Source organism: Ovis canadensis, chromosome 10 (assembly GCF_042477335.2).
Source record: "Ovis canadensis isolate MfBH-ARS-UI-01 breed Bighorn chromosome 10, ARS-UI_OviCan_v2, whole genome shotgun sequence".
Classification (NCBI taxonomy): Eukaryota; Metazoa; Chordata; class Mammalia; order Artiodactyla; family Bovidae; genus Ovis; species Ovis canadensis.
The window spans coordinates 88561774-88581517 of NC_091254.1; the positions used below are offsets into that span (position 1 = coordinate 88561774).

The following is a 19744-nucleotide window of genomic DNA, read 5'->3' on the forward strand; positions in this document are numbered from 1 at the left end:
ATCTGTTTTCTGGAGCCTCTATCTTCTGTTTTATGTCCTCCCCCTCATTTTGGTGGAACCCCTCCCTCAATGTCTGGGAAGAACTTGTAGGCTGGATGGAAGATCTGGAAACTGGATGATGAGTTGAGAGGCTGTTTAGAAAGGAGTTTGGGACTTCGCTGGTGGCCCAGTGGTTAAGAATCTACCTGCCAATGCAGGGGACACGGGTTTGATCCTTGTTCTGGGATCATGCTGTTGGGCAACTAAACCCGTGTGCCATAACTGCTAAGCACGCATGCCTAGAGCCTGTGCTCCACAACAACAAAAGGCATTGAATTGAGAAGACACACAGCAACGACGAATCAGTGCAGTCAAAAGTAAATTAATAAATATTAAAAAAAAAGGAGTTAAAACTCCCAGGGCGCAGTGGGCAGTGACTGAGTTCTCTCGTCGCCCCGTCCCGCCACCTTTCTCCTTCCCTCCCGCTCCCTGTGTGGTATGGTGCTAACTCACTAGTCAGTGTGCCTGTTGTTTTCACTATGTGTTCACTGCTGGGTCAAATACTGTCCTGTGATTATTTCCTTCAAAAACTTTGATTTCTCTGGAGATAATTCAGTTCTTAAAAATTGGCCTGAGTTGCAGTATACCCATAGCTAACTTCTATCAAATAATTTCAACAGACCTGCCAGTTTTCTTTCAACTAATTTTCCCCAAACTTTGAAAGCGCATCACGTAACCATTCAGTTTCTCCATCTTTTTCCCCTGGTGCACACTGTCTGGAGCCCCCTCTTTCAGCTCTTGTACAGATAGCTTGTACTCGAGGCCTATTACACAGCCATCATTCAGGGACTTTCCTTCCCTGTATTTCTTTTCTGGACCCACAATTTTCTGGGTTACACATCTTCTAATTTCATGATTTACTCCATTGTTTTGATAGAACACATACTCAAGTAGCTTTCTCAGAAAGGTGCAAGGTAGCCAAATTCCTTTTGAGCCATTACATCTAAAAATGTCTCTATCAAGCTTAGGTTTGCTTGATAATTTTACCACATGTCTAATTAAAAACTGAAGAGACTTTCTTTGACATTTTTAAAACATTGCTCTGTTGTATTCTAACATTTTTTGTTATATGATTTAATTTTTTTCTTCTGTGAAACATTTTGGGATCTTTACTTCCCATATTTTAAAGTTTCACAGTTTTTGGCATATATCTCACTGGGTCCTTTCAAAAATTATTCTGGGCATTTGTTTTTTGTATGGAAACCTTGTCTATCAGTCTGGGATACTTCTTGAATTAGGTTTTTTTTTTTTCTTTTAATTCTGTCTTTCTGTAATTCCTATGTTTTGAGGATTAGGCCTTCCAGAAGATGCCCTACTTATCTTTAAAATTTTTCCATGTATTTAGTTTTTGCTCTACTTTTTATGAAATTTCCTCTAATTAGCAAATTTAATTATCCATATGACTAGTTTCTAAGAGCTATTTTTCTCATAGCATCTTTCTGTATGTTTCCTCCACCCCCTGTAATGTCTGCATACTTTCACTAGGCTTTTTCCCTTCTCTGTGTTTTGGTCCCAGCTTTCATTTCATAGGCTTTCTGTAAAGGTTTGCTCAGCCTTGGCTATTACTAAGAGCAAGTATTAAAAGTAAGATACAAAAAATCAGATCTGATTCTCTGTGCATGTGAACAGGCTTGTCAATTGTTGATGTTTCTTAAAGTGATGAAGCAACAGCTGGTCTTCTCAAATGTTTGTATGTGTTTCAGGTTCTGCAGAGAAAAATTCCACCAGCCTTGTCTGGGGTAAGCCTGGGCTGGGATCAGCTCCGAGTATTCCAGAAGCATCTGGAAGCAGAATGGAAGGAGGGGGATGTGGATCCCATGGGGTAGTCAGTAGACTCTCCCTTATTCCCACCGTCTCTTTCTGAGTTTTCAGCCCTGAATCCCATCGCTTTCTCATTGTGCCGTCTGTCATCTCTGATCTTGGTTCAGTTTGTTTGGATAATAAGCCTCTTAGCTGGCGCTTGGGGCAGATAGGAGGAGGGGACTGGGAGCCCCAAGGTCCATCCTCTTTGTATTGGACCATCACCCTCTGTTTCACGCCGTCTCCCACCTTCCCTTCAGCGGGAGCCTCCCATAGACTCAAGAGTGGAGACGTGTAGGACAGGCCTGCTGGTTGGACCCTCTCTGAGCATCGTTCATGAGCGAAATCACCAGTTACATGTCTGCTTCCCATCCAAGTGTCAGGTGAATGTTTTGTCTGTTCTCTTCTCTGCTGCTGTATTTTTTTTGTCCTTTTAAAAAGATACGTTTACTATCCTTTCAGTTGGTTTTTTGGTGGGAGAGGTGTTGCTGGCATGTGGTTTATCTGCCATGTTCAGCTCAAAGTTTATTTTATTTTGTCAAGGTGCAATGTAAAATGATAAAAAATTTACTGTAGAAGCAATAATACATGAGACCAAAATGGTTCCAGAAATTGCAGAATTTTCATTTTCCAAGGGTGCAGATTCACCCTAATTTATGGATCAGTCTAAGAATGTCTGTGAGTTGTTATGATCTGGGTTTGCCATTCAAACATACACGTGCCCCTGTTTGTACTAGCTCATACCTTCCCATTTTTCTGTCTGAGTTTTCTCACCATCACACAGAAAATCAGTCTGTGTGAGAGGTTTTTTTTTTTTTAAATTGTTTGACTACAGATGTTTTCGCTCTCCCTGTGGGTGTTTGCCAGCTTCACACCAGGTTAGCAGTTTTCTCCTGGATGAAACAGACTTGTCACTGTTGATAGCTCCCAGACATGCAAGAGTACGAGAATCCTAGTTCTGATTAGCCAGAAATGAGACGTTTCTAAGTTGGAATCCAGCTACTGATTTAATTTTGGCCACTGAGGGAGATCTCGGTGACCCCAGGGAGGAAGTGCTGGGAAGGAGAGAGAAACTGGCAGAATCAACACAGCTCCGAAAATAGGGTGTCATGGGGGTGGGCATGGGGGATGGACATGGTCTCAGGCTCCTTGGAGCAGTTATGTGACCCCCTCGGAATTTCCCCATGACCTCACCTCCCGGGGGGGGTTTGGGGGTAGCCAAAAGAACCAGGATGGCCTCTGGCAAAGCACCCTGAGCATACTACCCAGCTCCTTAAAGTTCAGCACAAAGGAGCCGAGGAAAATTACCTGTAAGTGCTTCACCTGTGCACTTCCTGGTTGTTTTTTTTAGACATTGGGCAAGCATGATCGTTCCCATGTTTATTTTTTGGGACGTGGAGAAGCTGGAAAGAGGAAGTGAGCTCATAACCAGCTTTTGGACAGTGCTGACTTATGCATTTCTTTGTACAGTATTGTGCCAGGCTCTTGACATTCATTTAAAGCAAAAAAAAAAAAAAAACACACAAAACCAACAACTTTCTCCTTGAACATCTGTGCAAAATCAGAGAGGGTGGAGAGTTTAGAGCTCAGTGAGAGTATGGGGTAATTGAGCACATTTCTGAGAGCCGAAGTGAGAGACAGCAAACCCCCTCTATTGTGTTACGTTGGCAACAACCCCGTAGCAAAGGCAGGCCGACAAAATGTGCCAAGAAGAGGCATTCAGAGTGCTGCATAATCACATTTTGAAAAATATGCAGCCGATAAGTGGGGGGAAATAACGCATTCTGGTTGCTTCATAAATAAAAGTGGTTAAGGATGGCTGTCATGCTCACGGTTTGAGCTCCGACGGCGCTGGGTACACACATTAAAAAAAAAAAAAAAAGCAAACCCAGTTCGCTCAATCGGTTTGGCTTACAGCCCCTTTCAAATTTAGCATCGTTTCATTGCATGTTAGTCTTCTTCGTAGCTGTAAGCCAGGAAATCTCCTCCTTAATTAGGTCATTTGTTCCTGAGTTTTGTCCTTGCAAAGCAGGAGAGGAATTTTTATGGGCAGTTGGCATAAATAGAAAAGTCAATGGCAGATCGTTCCAGGGCTCGCCTTCCATTTCAGGTGGTACTTAGGCAAATTCTTGAGAAGGAATGTTGTATATTTTAGGATATCCATCAACCTGGGTGAAACGTCTTCAGGTTTTCATTTTCATTTACTCTGGGATTTTGCCTCTCAACCTGGAGTCTTTGGACCCCTAAGGGGTTTGTAACCCTGGAATGCATTCCTGTGAGCTATTTTCAGGATTTCTGCAAGATTGTAACCAGAATCCCACAGTCAGGGGGGCTGTGGGTGGAGGTAGGAGGGGGGCACCTCTTCTGAAAATCCAGGAAAGCATCCAAGCCTGTTTGGCTTGGCCAGAGCCTTCTCACCTGGGTGTGATTGGAAGGCTCTGTTGACCATTCATTACATGTGCCTTTAGTCAGTGAAAGAAGCAGAGTTAGCTTTTATTGTGTTTAGTTGCTTTGAGCTACTTCAGCTGCATGCAACAAATTCTGATAAATTCTCTCTTCGTTTTTATTGTTACAAATATTTTCTAGTTTTTCTTGTATGGCTTCTTAGATACTCCCATCATTTAAAAGTGGACATTTAATTTCCAATTACATGGGGTTTTTAAAGTATCTTTGATATTATTTCTCATTTTGATATTTCTTATTTAAATGTTTTCTTTGCAATCACCTGTTTTTTTTAGTCTTCTAACTATTGAGGCTTTCAATGGCTTAAGTCAAAGATCTCTTTTGGTAAATGTCACACTGCACTTGGAAATATGTGGATTATTTTCAAATATTATTTTGATATTGATTTCTAACATAATTCCATGGTGATAAGAAAACAGACTCTGTATGATTTTAATACCTTTAGACCATGAAATTTTTGCATGTTTTCTGTCCCTGGATATGTTCTAGTGTCTCCTGGTTTACAATCTGTGGGAACGTGAATAGCATTTGTATCTTACTGTTGTGTGAACATTGTATAAGTCATGTTGAACTAGTTCATGGTGCTTTTCAGGTCTACTGTATCCTTCTACTTTTCTGTATATTCATTCTATTAAATTTTGAGAGTTTGGTATTAAAACTCCAAGTAAAAATCTTAATTTATCTATTTGAAAAATAATTGTATCATATAGTGGAAATATATGTAACTTTATTCTGTATTTTCCAAGTCTCCTGTAAATGTGTTACCATACTTTCATAATTTTAAAAAAAAAGAATAAAAAAAATTTTTTTTAAAGTAGAGTTTCTGTATCCTGGCAGATCTGCGTTTGGACCAAGGGATTGGGGTGTGATGTGGTGGGCTTTAGAAACCCCATGTACTTGTAAATATAACGTCTGCTTTAATTTAAATGTCCCTTTTAGTGAAGGGGACTGCCCCCTCCAATCCAGAGAGAATAATGGGTCGTGACCCCAGCCCCGGCACCCTCCCCCATTTGCTGTGACAAAGATGCTGCCAGTCCTGTTGGCAGTTGTTGAACTGGAAGCTAGGGATGCGCCACAGCCTTGATCTTGGAGTTTGGTGTTGGGAAAGACTCAACCACCTGTGGACGTGTGCATCCAGGACCCAAGACCAGGCTTGCTTCTTTCCAATTACAGAATGTTTATTTCAGACCTTAAAAATACACAGGGTAGAGACAAGAAAATTGACCGAAATGTGGTCAGCTTTTGTTTACCAGTCTTAAACAGGTCAACCAAAGTATCAATCAACCAAAGTATCAAATTTAGCAGCGGTTTGTGGAGATGGCCTTTCTGCTGTAATTTTGCAAATGAATCACTAATGAGACATTCCAGTATTTTAAAGTAGAGGAATATATATTTAAAATACATCTTTGTATGTATAAATATGTCCATATATTAGTGTTTATCTGGAATGTTCTCAAAGGTTGATGGCTTGAAGCACCTGAGAAAGTTCCAGGTGTGTAGCTGAGTCTAGCATGCTTCAGAAATTCTCAAACACATGTGAAGTGTGTGACAGGAACTCTAGTCGGAGTTGCAGGGAGATCCTGGAGCAGCAGCTTAGAATTTCTGCTTATCACTGCCTGAAAGTTTCATATTTCTTCTTTTGTGCAGATTCCAAATGTTTTTGGAAGGCTTGAAAGTGAATAAAATAACCCTTTGACAGAACTGACAGAAACTGAGGGATGAGGGGAGGAGAGGACTGGTGAGTCATTGTGCAGAAGCATTGTGCTTTTAACTTTGGCAAAGACAATTCTCAGAGAAAGCTCTGCAAAATGACCTACTTTTATGGAGCACTTGAACTGTCTGCTTTGTCTCCCATGCGATTGCCACTTTCCCTCCTTGAATAATAATAACCAGCACTTTGAGAGTGCTTGCTATATGTCAGGCATGCTTCTAAGCACACTGCAATGTTAATTTGTTTTCTCAAACCAGTATTGAAGAGTAGATACTATCACCCAGGAGGAAATTGAGACACAGAGAGGTCAAGCAACATGCCCAGAGTCACACAGCCGGTAATCCGTCGAGCTGTGATTTGAAACCAGGGTGGCTACTGATCTGTGCCCTTAGCCACTACCTACCTCTGATTGGAACCTGGGTCAGTGGATGAGTGAGTGGGGGTGGTTCAAGGTTAAAGTCAGGTTGAGGGTGTTGCTGAAGATTTCTGCAGCAAGTGTTTGAGTAGCAGATGGCTGGGCAGTTGGATGTAGTTCATTTTTGCTAATGGGACCTGCTTTGTGGGCCATTCAGAAACAGGAAGTGTAAGACATGGTTTCCATCTTCAAGGAATTCACAGCCAAAGTTGAGATATGAGTTAGTTTCTCTGAAAATTTATATAATTCTCCAGAGTCCCTGTAAATAACTCAGTTGGCATGGTTGTGTTTACCTTGGGAGAGGAATAAGTTGCCATCTTAAGTTAGAGATGGAAATCTCCCCAGAAGAGGCTGATTTTTTAGCTGGCTTCTCCTACTTTGTAAACAGACTCGTCTTTCTCATTTTAAGAAATAGTGAACAGAAAAGTTTCTTTGCCAGACCTTCCCCTCTGACCTATTTCTCACTCTCAGATGAATTTCTGGAAAGGCTCTTCCTCATTTGCCTTTCAACTGCCTCACCTAGTGCTCCTTTTTCAACACATTCTGATAGTTTCCTGTGGAAGCCCTTGCAATAGAGGTTATTCTGAAACACACACTTTTAAAAGATTTAAAAGTAATATGTGTTCAGGGCAGAAACTAAAAAGCACACATGCAAAGAAATACAAAGAAAAAGTAAGATACAAACTAATATCTAATACCCAGAGGTGATCGGATTCAAATATTTTAACTCTTATTTTTCTCATGTTTATCTTACACATTTTAAAATAATTTGTTCATAGGATTTTGTGTGATTATAATTCTTGATCATTCACCAGATATAATCATAAAGTAGTGTATATAATTCCTTGACTTCTTTTTTCAGATTTAGGTTTATCACTTTACCAGCTAGTTTGAAAGATGAGCTGAAACTCACTGGCAGAGTCTCCACAGACACCTCCAGTGTGGGATGTGTGAAGATGCTGTGTGTGGGTTTCTCTTCCTGGGTACCAGAGCATCTCTGATGAGAGCCAGTGAGATGAATGAGCGTCCACTGAATGAGCTATCAATGTAAAGACCTGTTGATCACTTGTCAGTTTTCTTTTAGGATGGTAATTCTAGATTTTCCTTTGTTTGATTTGTTCCCATTTTTCATGTTGGAAGCTTTCCTAAAATATCTGGTTGCCTCAGGCTGTTTATATGTAAGAGTGAAACACTTCTTTCAACAGGAGCTGGCAGAAATCTGAAGATGTTGATAGGGCTTGTACACTAATGGATTAGAACCTGTTTTTTTGTTTTCTTGGGGACCTTCAGGTTCAATCTCCACAAGTGGGAAATGGCCTGCATCTGCCAGGGGTGGGAGATCTTCTAAATTTCAGCCGGACCTCCTGTGTTCACCCCTTCTGGTTTCACGGTGTCTGATGCCTACAGATCCTGAGCTTTTCAGGGTTTATCTTAGAATTTGGTGAACCGCTTCTTGTCATCTTTTTCAGGCATAGGTTCAACTTGCTTCCACGTCAGTTAACATTCTCGAGTTCACTTTCTTTTAAAATGTTTCTGCTTAAATCTTCTTGTTCCCTTCTGTCTCTTTCTTCTGACTCCTTTTTGTGGGACCTCACCTTTTTAATTTGATTACCACCACTGAAGTGTGTGTGTCAGGGGTGGTTAGCGAGGAAATAGACGTGAGTGCGCGAATGTAATCTGTATTGCGTAACCAGGAATGCTCAAGGGCTCTCTACTTGCTGAGGCACTTAGTATTCCTTTGTGGTGTGCCTGTTAATGCCTGCATAGTGATCACGTGTATGATTCTACTATGCTTTATTGTACCAGTCCTCTGTTGTTAGACATTGTATTGCTAATTTTTGATAGTGGAAGTGATGCTTCATTTAGTGTTTTTATTTATATACTTTTCCCCATATGATTGTTTTCTTCCATTAGATTCCTGAAAATAGAATTACTGTGTTAAAATATATAAGCATTTTAAGGACTCTTGAATACTTCTTTCCGGTTTGTTTTCTAAGAGTTGCGTCAGTTTCTGCAACCACCAGACAGGGATGAGTGTATCCTTTTCATTGTAGCTCAGACTTCTCCCTGCTGCTGTAGGCACAGACACACCTCCTGAATGAAACAAAGTTAACTCCAGGAATTCTGTCAGCCCACCTGCAGTGAAGGTGGGGATCTAAGGTCACATCCTTGCTGGGTGCTCTTGGGCAGATTAGTTAACTTCCCTGGGTTTCCGTTTTTTCACCTATGAAAGGGAGATAATAGGAACAATAAGAAATCGAGAGACTAACATTTAGGTTTTTGCCTGCCTGGCAGGCATGGAGAAGATCAAAACCAATAAACTTACTCTTTTAGGGAGTAATGATAAGATATTCTTTGCTGTTGAAAATTAACTTGTTGTAGGGCAGTGGTATGTTGTTCGGTCGCCCAGTCTTGTCTGACTCTTTGCAACCCCATGGACTGCAGCACGCCAGGCCTCCCCGTCCCTCACCATCTCCCAAAGTTTGCCCAGGTTCATGTCCATTGCATCAATGGGCCATCCAGCCATCTCATCTTCTGACGCCCTCTTCTCCTTTTGCCTTCAGTCTTTCCCAGCATCAGGGACTTTTCCAGTGAGTTGGCTGTTGGCATCAGATGACCAACATACTGGAGCTTCAGCTTCAGCATCGGTCCTTCCAACTTTATTGTTATAGAAGGTCAAATCATACAAAATAGTACAAAGGACAAATGTATAAAAAAAAGTACCCCAGCTTTCACTATTTAGAAATTGTGTTGACATTTTGTAAATTCTATCTGGAAGGTGTTACAGGCCAAATGAGAAGGATGGCTGGAATCTTATCATATGTGTTATTTACATAAAGGTATAAAATAAAACTGACTTTAAAACAAAGGAAAGGAAATTTAAGCAAGACTGAAAGAGTTGCTGACTTCCTCACCAAGACAGAGATTAGAGGTATCTTTAAGAAACTATATTTATAAGAAAAGATGTTGAGATTAGAACAATTTCTTATAATCTATTTATTGCAAATGGAGACATGTTGACTCCTCTTTTGAAAGTAAAATATTAGCACTGACCTTATGTCCCCCTGTCTCCCCAGTTCCAATTTTTTTTGTCAATTATGAATTTTAAAATGGAAAAGATTGTAGCATTTGTTTTCTGCTCTAATACCACAATTTCCATAGCTCTTTTCTCTTAGTCCTTTTTTCCCACGGATTCAGGCCTGATCACCAGTCTCCCACCTGTGGTTTTGCCATTCTTGAGATTTTTTTAAAAACTTTGTGATTCATTCTAGTTTGGCTGCATTTCATCATCAGGTTGAAGTCCTCATGGATACTGTGTTCTGAACTGCTTCAGAATGGCTGGTTCTTCCCTTAATATCTGAAAGACAGTTTGAGGGTTGAGTTCTGAGGTCACCCTTTCTTGACCTTGGGATTGCAAACATTACTCTCCCTTCTTTTTTAGCATTGGGTATTTGTGGAGAGGAAGGCTAGGAGAGGCCAGGTTAATGTTTTTCTCTCTTGCACGTGACTGACCAGATTTTTCCATTGGACATGCCCATTGCGTTCTTGCATTTCTTTTGGAATTTAAGCCTCTCTGAGCATTGGCTATTTTGTGTCCCTTTCCTGGGACTTCCTGTACCTGCAGTATCTGCAGCGTCTGGTCTTCTTTTATTTTTTTTTTAAATTTTAAAATTTATTTATTTTTGGCTGCGCTGTGTCTTCCTTGCTGTGCATATAGGCTTTCTGTAGTTGCAGCTAGCAGGGGCTACTCTTCCTTGCGGTGTGGGGGCTTCTCACTGGAGTGGCTTCTCTTGTTGAGGAGCAGTTTCTAGAGCAGGGGCTCGGAAGTTGTGGCACACGGGCCTAGTTACCCTGAGGCATGTGGGATCTTCCCGGACCAGGGATCGAACCTGTGTCCCCTGCATTGGCAGGCAGATTCTTATCCACTGGGCCACTAGGGAAGTCCCAGGTCTGTCTTCTTATCAGAAAGTTTTTCATGGTTAGACCTTTTAACACTTTGTACGTATTTTGGATTGTCTTTACTTTTCAAGAACTGCAGTTGTTGTGTTCTGTATCCTTCGTCTTCCAGATCTCTGTCTGTTCTTGCAGTCATTTATGCGATGATTGTTTCTTCCTACTTTGAGTCATTTCCTCAAGTTTGCTTCCTGTGTGTGTTTGTGTTTTCAGATGCTTACTGTCTGTTTATTGGTGCGGCTGTGTGGCTCCATTCTATAATTCTTTCATTTATTCTTAATTTTGGCTGTGTTTGATCTTCGTTGCAGCACGCATGTGCCTCTAGTTAGTGCTCGGGCTCTGTGCTGTGCAGGCTTGGTTGCCCTGCACCATGTGGGATCTTAGTTCTCTGACCAGGGATTGAACCCTTGTCCCCTGCATTGGAAGGTGAATTCTTAACCACTGGATCACCAGAGAAGTCCCCTATAATTTTTTTTTAAACTCCATTCTTTATTTTTAGAAGAAATGTTAAGATGGCTCACTATGGTTTTATATATATATATATATATATATATATATATCTATCTTTCCCTTATATTTTTTTCTGATTTTTGCTTTATGTATGTTTCTTTGCTGTTAGATGTCTAATGATTTATGGTGTGTATTTTCTTTGTGAATTGTAGTTTTTACCACTAAAAAATATTCATCTTTGTTTCATGTAAAAATAAATTAGTAGACTCCATTTCTTCAGCTTGATCAGTCCATTTAAAATCTCTTAAGATTGCTAAGTCACTTTAGTCATGTCTGACTTTCTGTGACCCTGTGGACCATTGGTGGCCAGGTTCCTCTTGTCCGTGGGATTCTCCAGGCAAGAATACTGGTGTGGGTTGCCATTTCCATCTCTAGGGGAGCTTCCTGACCCAGGGATTGTACCCACATCTCTTAGGTATCCTGCATTGGCAGGTGAGTTCTTTACCACTAGCGCCAAAACTCCCATCTCTTCAGCCTTATCAGTCCATTTAAAATCTCTTAGATAAATGATAACCAATTCTTACCTCGTCTCTGAGTCTCTTTTTTTAGAGAGGCGATTTTACCTTGAGTAGTTTGGAGAGAAGGGAGAACTGTTTTTTTCCCTGACCTCTGAGTCTGTTACCTTTGTTGATTTCTGTGGCCAGCTTCCTGGGCACGTGATCTGTACATTTGTTCAGGGCCCTACGCTTACATCACACGCCGCTCTCACTGTCTTGAAATTACCAGTAATTCCTGAACAAAGGGGCCCTGCGTTTTCCTGAGATGTAGTCCTGCTCCTGGTAATTGTTTTTACTTGTGCATATTATCATCTGTCTCTGGCTTGCATTCCTGCTCCCTATGCACTCATATTTGAATGAGGCTGAGCTATTTGCTAAAAGGGCTGATGTGTAGGAGATGTTGAGGGTCAGAAGGCTGGGGTGGGAAGGACAAAGAAACATCTATTCGTGTGCATTTCACCCACTGTCCTTTTTCCCATTCTCTTATTTATTATACCTTGAAAAGAATCTCCCTGCAGGGTTTTTTATTATTATTTATTTTTGGCTGTGCTGGGTCTTCATTGCTGTGCGCGCTTTCTCTAGTGTGGTGCCCTGGCTTCTCCCTGCGGTGGCTTCTTGCTGTGGAGCATGGGCTTTAGGGCCCAAGGGCTTCCCTCGTTGCGGCACACAGGCTCGGTAGTTGTGGTTCCCGGGCTCTAGAGCACAAGCTCAATAATTGTGGCACCTGGCTTCGTTGCTCTGCGGCATGTGGGATCTTCCCAGACCTGGAGTCTAACCTGCATTAGCAGGCAGATTCTTTACCACTGAGCCATCAAGGAAGTCCCTTCCTTCCCTTTAAAAAAATATTTTAACATGTCATTTTAAAGGTTCAGGCTATAATAAGGGTATGGGAGACTGTTTGATCAATGGAAAATCATTCACACTAGATTTACATTTAAAAGCAGCTTATAAAACAGGGTGTGTGGTGTGATCCTGTTTTTGCTTCTTAGAAAAGTATGGACTGGTGCATTAAAAGATATTTGAAGGAAAAAAGATACCAAAATGTTATTTCCTAGATTTGTAAAGATCAGGCTGCTCTTCCCTGTGATGGCTGTGGGTAGGAAGGCTCTGGGGCCTTTAGAATATCTCAGTGCTAATAAGACCTAAGAATTTGTGAGAAACTCATCTTTCTAAAAGATTGTTTCAGTTACTGAACCTCCTTTGGTTTGGGGATTGAAGTAAAATTCATTTTATGTTTTTAGCTAATAGTTGGGGTGATATTTCAGTTTATGACTAATTTTTAAGGTACATAATTTTTTGATGAGGTGCTTAGGATGGGAAAGAACTGTTTAATGATCAGCTATCTTGAAAAGCAAAAAAAAGAACAGCACTCTGGTTCAGAGCATTCACTGATTCCTGTGGTGTAAATATGTCCACCGTGGCCAATTTCAGGCTACCAGCGAGACGCGATTGAACACAGGATTAGAAAGGGCCATGCGTTGGTGGGAGTGTTCTGTAATATTGTCACTAGGCAGATATCATAGGCAAAATTAACCTGAAGAGCGTAGGTCCTGGCAAAAATCCAGGAAAATAATTAGGAAGTTGAGTCAAAAACATTTTAATCTGGGCAGTTGGATGGATACCACGTGGAGCTGGAGATTATATTTGCAAAAGCCATTTGACTGTTGAAATAATCTCATGGAGAGGTTTGATGGGGAAATGGAAAGTTAGTTCTCTTATTCCCATTTTCCTCTTATTGATGTAATTAATTTCCATGACCAGAGTTTGGGTCAAGTTTTGTCCACTGGTTTTTTTACCGTTATTTAAGTCCTGCTATTAAATATAGCATGCAGTACATGTGTTGAATATTCTGTAGGGAGTTCATCCAATCATTAAGATAGTTAGCTGTGACTTGAGAAAAATAAAATACAAAACTTGAGGGGGAATCTGTTCAGATGTGGTCTTTTGAACCGTGAAAACAAATATCTCTAAGCTCTGAAGTTCTTTCCAATGCACGCGATGTGTGTTCTAGTGAACTTGAGTTGGCGTTATTACCAGCTTGAACTTGGCCATTGGTCATCCTTCATGGCCTGTGGACTTTTCTGGTGAGACTTTCACATTTTGGCAGGACCCCTGAGGGCAGGGACCTTCTTTCATTCCTGAATGCCTAGAACAGTTCTTGTAAGAAAGAAGACCCAGTAAACACTTGTTGAATGAAAGGAGTTTCAAGATATCAAGGTGAGGGCATGATCTGTGAAAAGCTTATGGTGATGCCCTAGTGCCTTGACTTTGCCTGAACTGGCCAAGTTTACTTGAGGGTCTGTTGCAGCCCTGACTGTGAACTTGAGGGCAGTGAAGGCTGAACTGGCCCTTTGAAGACCACCGCGCCCCCACGCCCCCTGCCACCGCAACCCCTTTTTAGAGATGAGTTTCTGAGTAGCCTTCCTTCAGAACTGTTTGTAGTGTCAGATAGGAGTGCTTGTCCTGGCTTTCGAAGATACAACAAGTGGGTTCAGCTTTAGTTGACATTAAACTTGTGTGTGGTTAGGGAAAAGCACTGGCCTCTTCAACACTGGGGGCTTCTCTGGTGGCTCAAACAGGAGAGAATCTACCTACAGTGCAGGAGACTCAGGTTCGATCCCTGGATGGGGAAGATCTCCTGGAGAAGGGAATGGCTACCCCCTCCAGTATTCTGGTCTGTGAAATCCCATGGGCAGAGTAATCTGGCAGGCTACACTCCATAGGATCCCAAAGAGTGTGACATGACTGAGCCACTCACACTTCATCAGGAAACCAACCCTAAATCAATCCTAAAGGATATCAACCCTGAATATTCATTGGAAGGACTGATGCTGAAGCTGAAGCATTTGGCCACCTGATGCAAAGAGCCGACTCATTGGAAAAGACCCTGATGCTGGGAAAGATTGAAGGCAAAAGGAGAAGGGGGTGGCAGAGGACGAGATGGTTAGTTAGCATCATGAATGGACATGAATTTGAGCAAACCCCAGGAGATACGGGAGGACAGGACAGGGGAGCCTGGCATACTGCAGTCAATGGGGTTGAAAAGAGTCGGACGTGACTCAGTGACTGAACAACTACTTCAACAGGACATTTCCAGGTTTGCAACTCTAGGTGGACTGCAAACAGATATGGCCCGTGGAGGTTTGCCATCGGCTTCCCAGCGTCCCTTTCCCTGGGGTGGTAGAGAGAGCGCTTCCTCTTCTGCCTGTTGTGTAATGCATGTCCACTTCCTGTTGTCTTCCCCGGAAGAGAGCAGGACTCGGTAGCCTGATGGGTGCTGGCTGGTAGAGATGTCCTCACTGACTGGGAACAAGATTTAGGTGACAGGGTGGTCAGGTGCATGAACTCATGCCCTCTGAAGGGTTTTAAGTATTGGGTTGGCCAAAACATTCATTCGGGTTTTTCCATACCATGTTACGAAAATCCAGAATGAACATTTTGGCCAACCCAATAGATTGGGCAGCGGGGGCAGGCTTCTTAAGTTGGTGATGGTCAGAAATGAGTTTTTTTGTGTGTGTGTGTGTGATCATGAAAAAATAATAGCATTTAAATTATATTACAAACTTTTAGTTTGTCATACATTCTTTTTAAAAAAATGTTTATTTGTATGTATTTATTTATTTGGCTGCATCGAGTCTTGGTTGTGACAGGCAAGCTTTCACTGTATCATGTGCACAGGCTCTCTCTAGTTGTGGTACACGGGCTCCCAAGCGCACAGGCCCAGTTGCCTCATGGCATGTGGGATCTTAATTCCCTGACCAGGGATGGAACACGCGTCCCCTTGCATTGCAAGGCAAACTCTTAACCACTGGACCTCCAGGGAAGTATAATACATTGTTAAGTAATTGTTCGACGTCTACCCAGAATATCATTAGTTGACATTATTAGTTCACGAATATCATTAGTGAACTGTAGACAAGTTCACAGAGAATGCCTGTTTCTTTCTTTCTTTCTTTTTTTTTTTTGCCACAATTTGGTCATTGTCACAGGTAGACAGTAAGAGCTTTTGATTATCTGAGAATAATTACAGATTCTGCTAAGACATTTGGTATTATAATGAGCAGTACCGACAAAGATTTGAATTAATGATACATTAGTTAGCCAGATTATGTAAATCATAGAAATAGAAATTCTCTCACTAACCAGATGTAATATTAAAATTAAATACGTGCTCAATAGAGAGAATATTTACTTATCGCCGTGCGTATTGCAAAGACATTTCAAGCTGGGCATAGTGAATTTTTACCTTAAAATCTACTTGAGGTCTAATGTAATAAATATATATTTTAAAATTTATTGTTGATTGGAGGATAATTGCTTTACAATATTGTATTGGTTTCTGCCATACAGTAACATGAATCAGCCATAGGTATAATGCTCCCCGCTCCTTGAACCTCCCTTCTGCCACCTACCCCACCCCACTCCTCTCGGTTGTCACAGAGCACCAAATTTGAGGTCCGTGTGTCATACAACAAATTTCCACTGGCTATCTAATTTTACATATGGTAATGTAAGGGCCTACTATACAGAGTGAAATAAGTCAGAGCAAAACAAATACTATACATTGTACATTGTACACGGAATATACATATACATGGAATGCAGAAAGATGGCACTAATAAATATATTTTGAATTTTTGTATTCAGCTCCCCAGAAAAGATTTCAAGTGTACCTAGTGTATTATCACAGTTTCAAGAGCAACAGCCGAGGTTTGTGATTTCTGTGAACAGAAACCTTCCGGGTGATTCTTGTTGGAAAACTTATTTTTTTCTTTATCATGTAAGTTCTCCATCTTCACATTATGTAATAGTTTTTCTTTTTTCTTTCACCTTTTACCAGAATGTCTTTATTTGGTGGCTGAGATTTGCTGTCTTTTGCCTGTTGCCACCATCACGCCCCTTCTGCCCCTGTCCCTTTGGTGATCTTGACCCTGTCTGTAATAGCCTTTCTTAGCTTTTCTCTTTTTGAGCTGAGCTGCTGAAGAAATGTTGCTTAGCAATGCCTCAGTGTCTGCAGCGGTCACGGGATTAAAGCAATCTCCAGTCCTTTGTTATTTTCTTTTAAAAATATTTTACAATGGTCTCTTTTCTTCGAGGATATTTTGCATTGATACATGAACAATTACTGCACAAAACTTTTTAGGTGAACCCTTTTCCTCTGTTGTACCTCTGTACCATCTTAATAAATCATAATACTCTGAGAAAGTTCCTTGCTTTTTAGGCTGTTCTTTCTCCAGACCCTTTCATTATAGATCAATGTTTGAAGACGACCTCAAAGTTTTTAACTCTGTGTTCCTTTTGTATCTATTTTTTCTCTCTCAAACTTATGAGAACCAAAATCGAGGTTGATGGGTAGCTAATTTGTAGAGTCCATTTTCTTCCCACCCAGATAAATTGATAAATATTAATAATAGTAGTCATGATATTTCAAGTAAATCTATAAACTGTAGTGTCTTAGCTCAGTCTGCCAAAACAGCAAGCCATAGACTGGATGACATAAAAGTAGAAATATATTTCTCACAGTTCTAGAAGCTGGGAAGTCCAGGATCAAGGTGCTGGCTAGTTTAATTCCTGGTACGAGCTCCCCTCCTGGTAGCAGCCACCTTCTCACACGTGCTTACGTGGTCTTCCTTGGTAGGTATACATGGGAGGTGAGATCCCTCTCTTCTTAAAAGGCCACCCACCCTATGGGATTGGGACCCCACCTTATGACTTCATTCAGCTTTAATTACCTCCTAAAAGCCATATGCTTCCCAGGTGGCTCAGTGGTAAAGAATCCGCCTGCAATGCAGGAGATGTGGGTTCCATCCCAGGGTCGGGAAGATCCCCTGGAGGAGGAGGAAATGGCAACCCACTCCAGTATTCTTACCTGGGAAATCCCATGGACAGAGGAGTCTAGTGGGCTACAGTTCAAAAGGTCACAAGAGTTGGGCATGACTTAAGGACTAAATAGCAACGGAAGCCATATATCCAAATGTAGTTACATTGGGGGTTAGAGCTTCAGCAAATGAATATTATGGAGACATAATACAGTCTGTAGCACTGAGCTTCTTTCCTTTCTGGTTTTTTTTTCCATGCTGTTACATAGGTATCCTTGACTCCAGAATGCCAATTACAAATACTCTAAATATGCAAACACTGGCCTCCTACCACTTCCCCTAGACCGGCTCCTGTCTCTGTCACCCATCGGTGCCCTAACCCTCCTGAAGAGCGGACACAACCAACATGGTCAGGACCTTTCCTCCCCGGCCCCACACTGCTGGAGGATGAGGGGGGCCCCCAGTCCTTCTGTTGTCACGTTCCCTCCGCTGCTGCTGCCCTGCTGGGTACCCCACAGTGGCTCCCAGTTCTTCATGCTTGGGAGAGCTCCAACCTGCAGAACCCTGACCCTACTGACGCCTGGGAATCTAAGAGTGTTCTCAACATCTAAGACGCTTCTCGGCTGGTCTCCCCCTTGCCCCCCACCCCTAGTGAAGCTGTCTGAAACAGGTCAAATGGGCAGTGGCTTTGGGCTACAGGATGTACTTCGCAATAGAAATGAAACTATAAATTGTAGTTAGAACTTGTCTGGACTGTTGGTGAGCTTCATTGTGCTGAAATGGCCTTTCAAGGTTGGTTTGAGAACCCTTCCACCATGTAACAGTGAAAAATGTTTTTGGGGTTCCAAATATTCATCATTATGGGAGAAAGGATATGGAATACAACCTGTTTATAATCTTTAGACTACCAAGGTGAATGTAATCCCAGTTACAAAGGCATTGTAGAAGATTCTCCTCCTTTATTTTATTTTTGTGTGTGTTAGTTGCTCAGTCGTGTCTGACTCTTTGCAACCCATGGACTGTAGCCATCCAGGCTTCTCTGTCCATGGAATTCTCCAAGCAAGAATACTGGAGTGGATTGCCATTCCCTTCTCCAGAGGAACTTCCCAGCCCAGGGATTGAACCCGGTCTCCTGCCTCACAGGCAGATTCCTTACCATTTGACCTTCAGGGAAGTCTTATTTTATTTTTAGTATTTCTTTATTCCCACTCCTACAATGTAGCAATAAAGCCAACTTGTCAAAGGAGAAAAACGACCGAAAATGAGTCGAATTCTTTGCATCTGACACCCACGCCCTGCTTATGGCGTCCATAATCATTGTGCAGAAGTGATTTTAACCTTTTCTCTTTTTTTCGATTTAATATAACGAGCTGATTTTTCTATACTGCGCTCTCTTCATGTTTATAATGTTTGAGTGTTTACTGTTCCAGGCCATAGATATACCATAGTTTGGTTAACTATTCTTGGGGTATTTTGAGTTGACATTTATGTAAGCAAGGCTACAAAGAACACCTTTGTATTTGTAGTCTTTTCATTCCTTGGGATGTTTTCCCAAAGATAAATTCTTATAAGTGACAAATTATAGGCACTCCATAGTATTTACGATATTAGGACATACTAGTTTCTAGAAGTGTTATGGCACATTTCCAGCAACACCAGCAAGGTAACTTTGAGTTATACTTAATATTATAATAATAAGTTATATAAGTTATATATTAACAATATAAGTTATTGTTATCGAGCACACTCCGGGAGTTAGTGATGGACAGAGAAGCCTGGCATGCTGTAGTCCATGGGGTTGCAAAGAGTTGGACATCACTAAACTGAACTGATTCTACTTTCAAAAAAAATCTCGCCCAATTTTTCTTTTGACATTTTAAGAAGAACCATGGTTTACAGTCAGATGTTTTAGACTGACAAGAAAAATGATGAATGCGGAGAATTTTGCCCATGTAAGTAATAAGAAAGGACTCTGTCCCTCAATGGGGCTTCAGTGGACATTTTATCAAGCAAAGCAGATTTTATGAGATGTCTGTGTTTCTCCAGTGCGTTGCCTATGCAACAAGTTGTACATAGATGGACAGATCAGTCAATAGATTGATCGGGGCTCAGGAGTCTTTCCTAGGAAGATGCCATGCTGAAACCCTGTTGCTGCTGCTAAGTCGCTTCAGCCGTGTCCAACTCTGCGCGACCCCATAGAAACCCTGAGCTTCTGATAATTACGGTAGCCTCTGCACGACCCCATAGAAACCCTGAGCTTCTGATAATTACGGTAGCCGAGCCAACAGAAAACCTGGCTCTTCTTACATTTATCCATTTCCTTTCAGAGAAGATGTGTGCTCAAGTAGAAGCAGTCAGCTGACTTCTTTATTCAGAGCGATCCGGTGGAGTAGTAATATCATGCACTATAAAAAGATGTAATGTGGGCCGTTCAGTACGTTCTTATTAAATTTCCTCCTGGCATTTCTCTTTGTTAATGCTTTGTCACCCATAAATACGATTTGCATGCCGTTAAAACCTTCACTGGAGCAATTAA

General features: G+C 41.5%; 1 protein-coding gene across 5 annotated transcripts in view; it reads left to right on the plus strand.

The window, feature by feature from the left end:
- Positions 1–19744, plus strand: part of FARP1 (FERM, ARH/RhoGEF and pleckstrin domain protein 1) — a 307741-nt gene that overhangs the window by 24688 nt on the left and 263309 nt on the right. Inside the window, exon 2 of one of the 5 annotated variants that reach the window (XM_069601924.1) lies at positions 5950–6040. The exons of the other annotated variants lie outside the window; for them this stretch is intronic. The gene's annotated coding sequence lies outside the window, so the exon portion shown is untranslated. The remainder of the gene's footprint in view (positions 1–5949; positions 6041–19744) is intronic. 5 annotated transcript variants of the gene reach the window in all.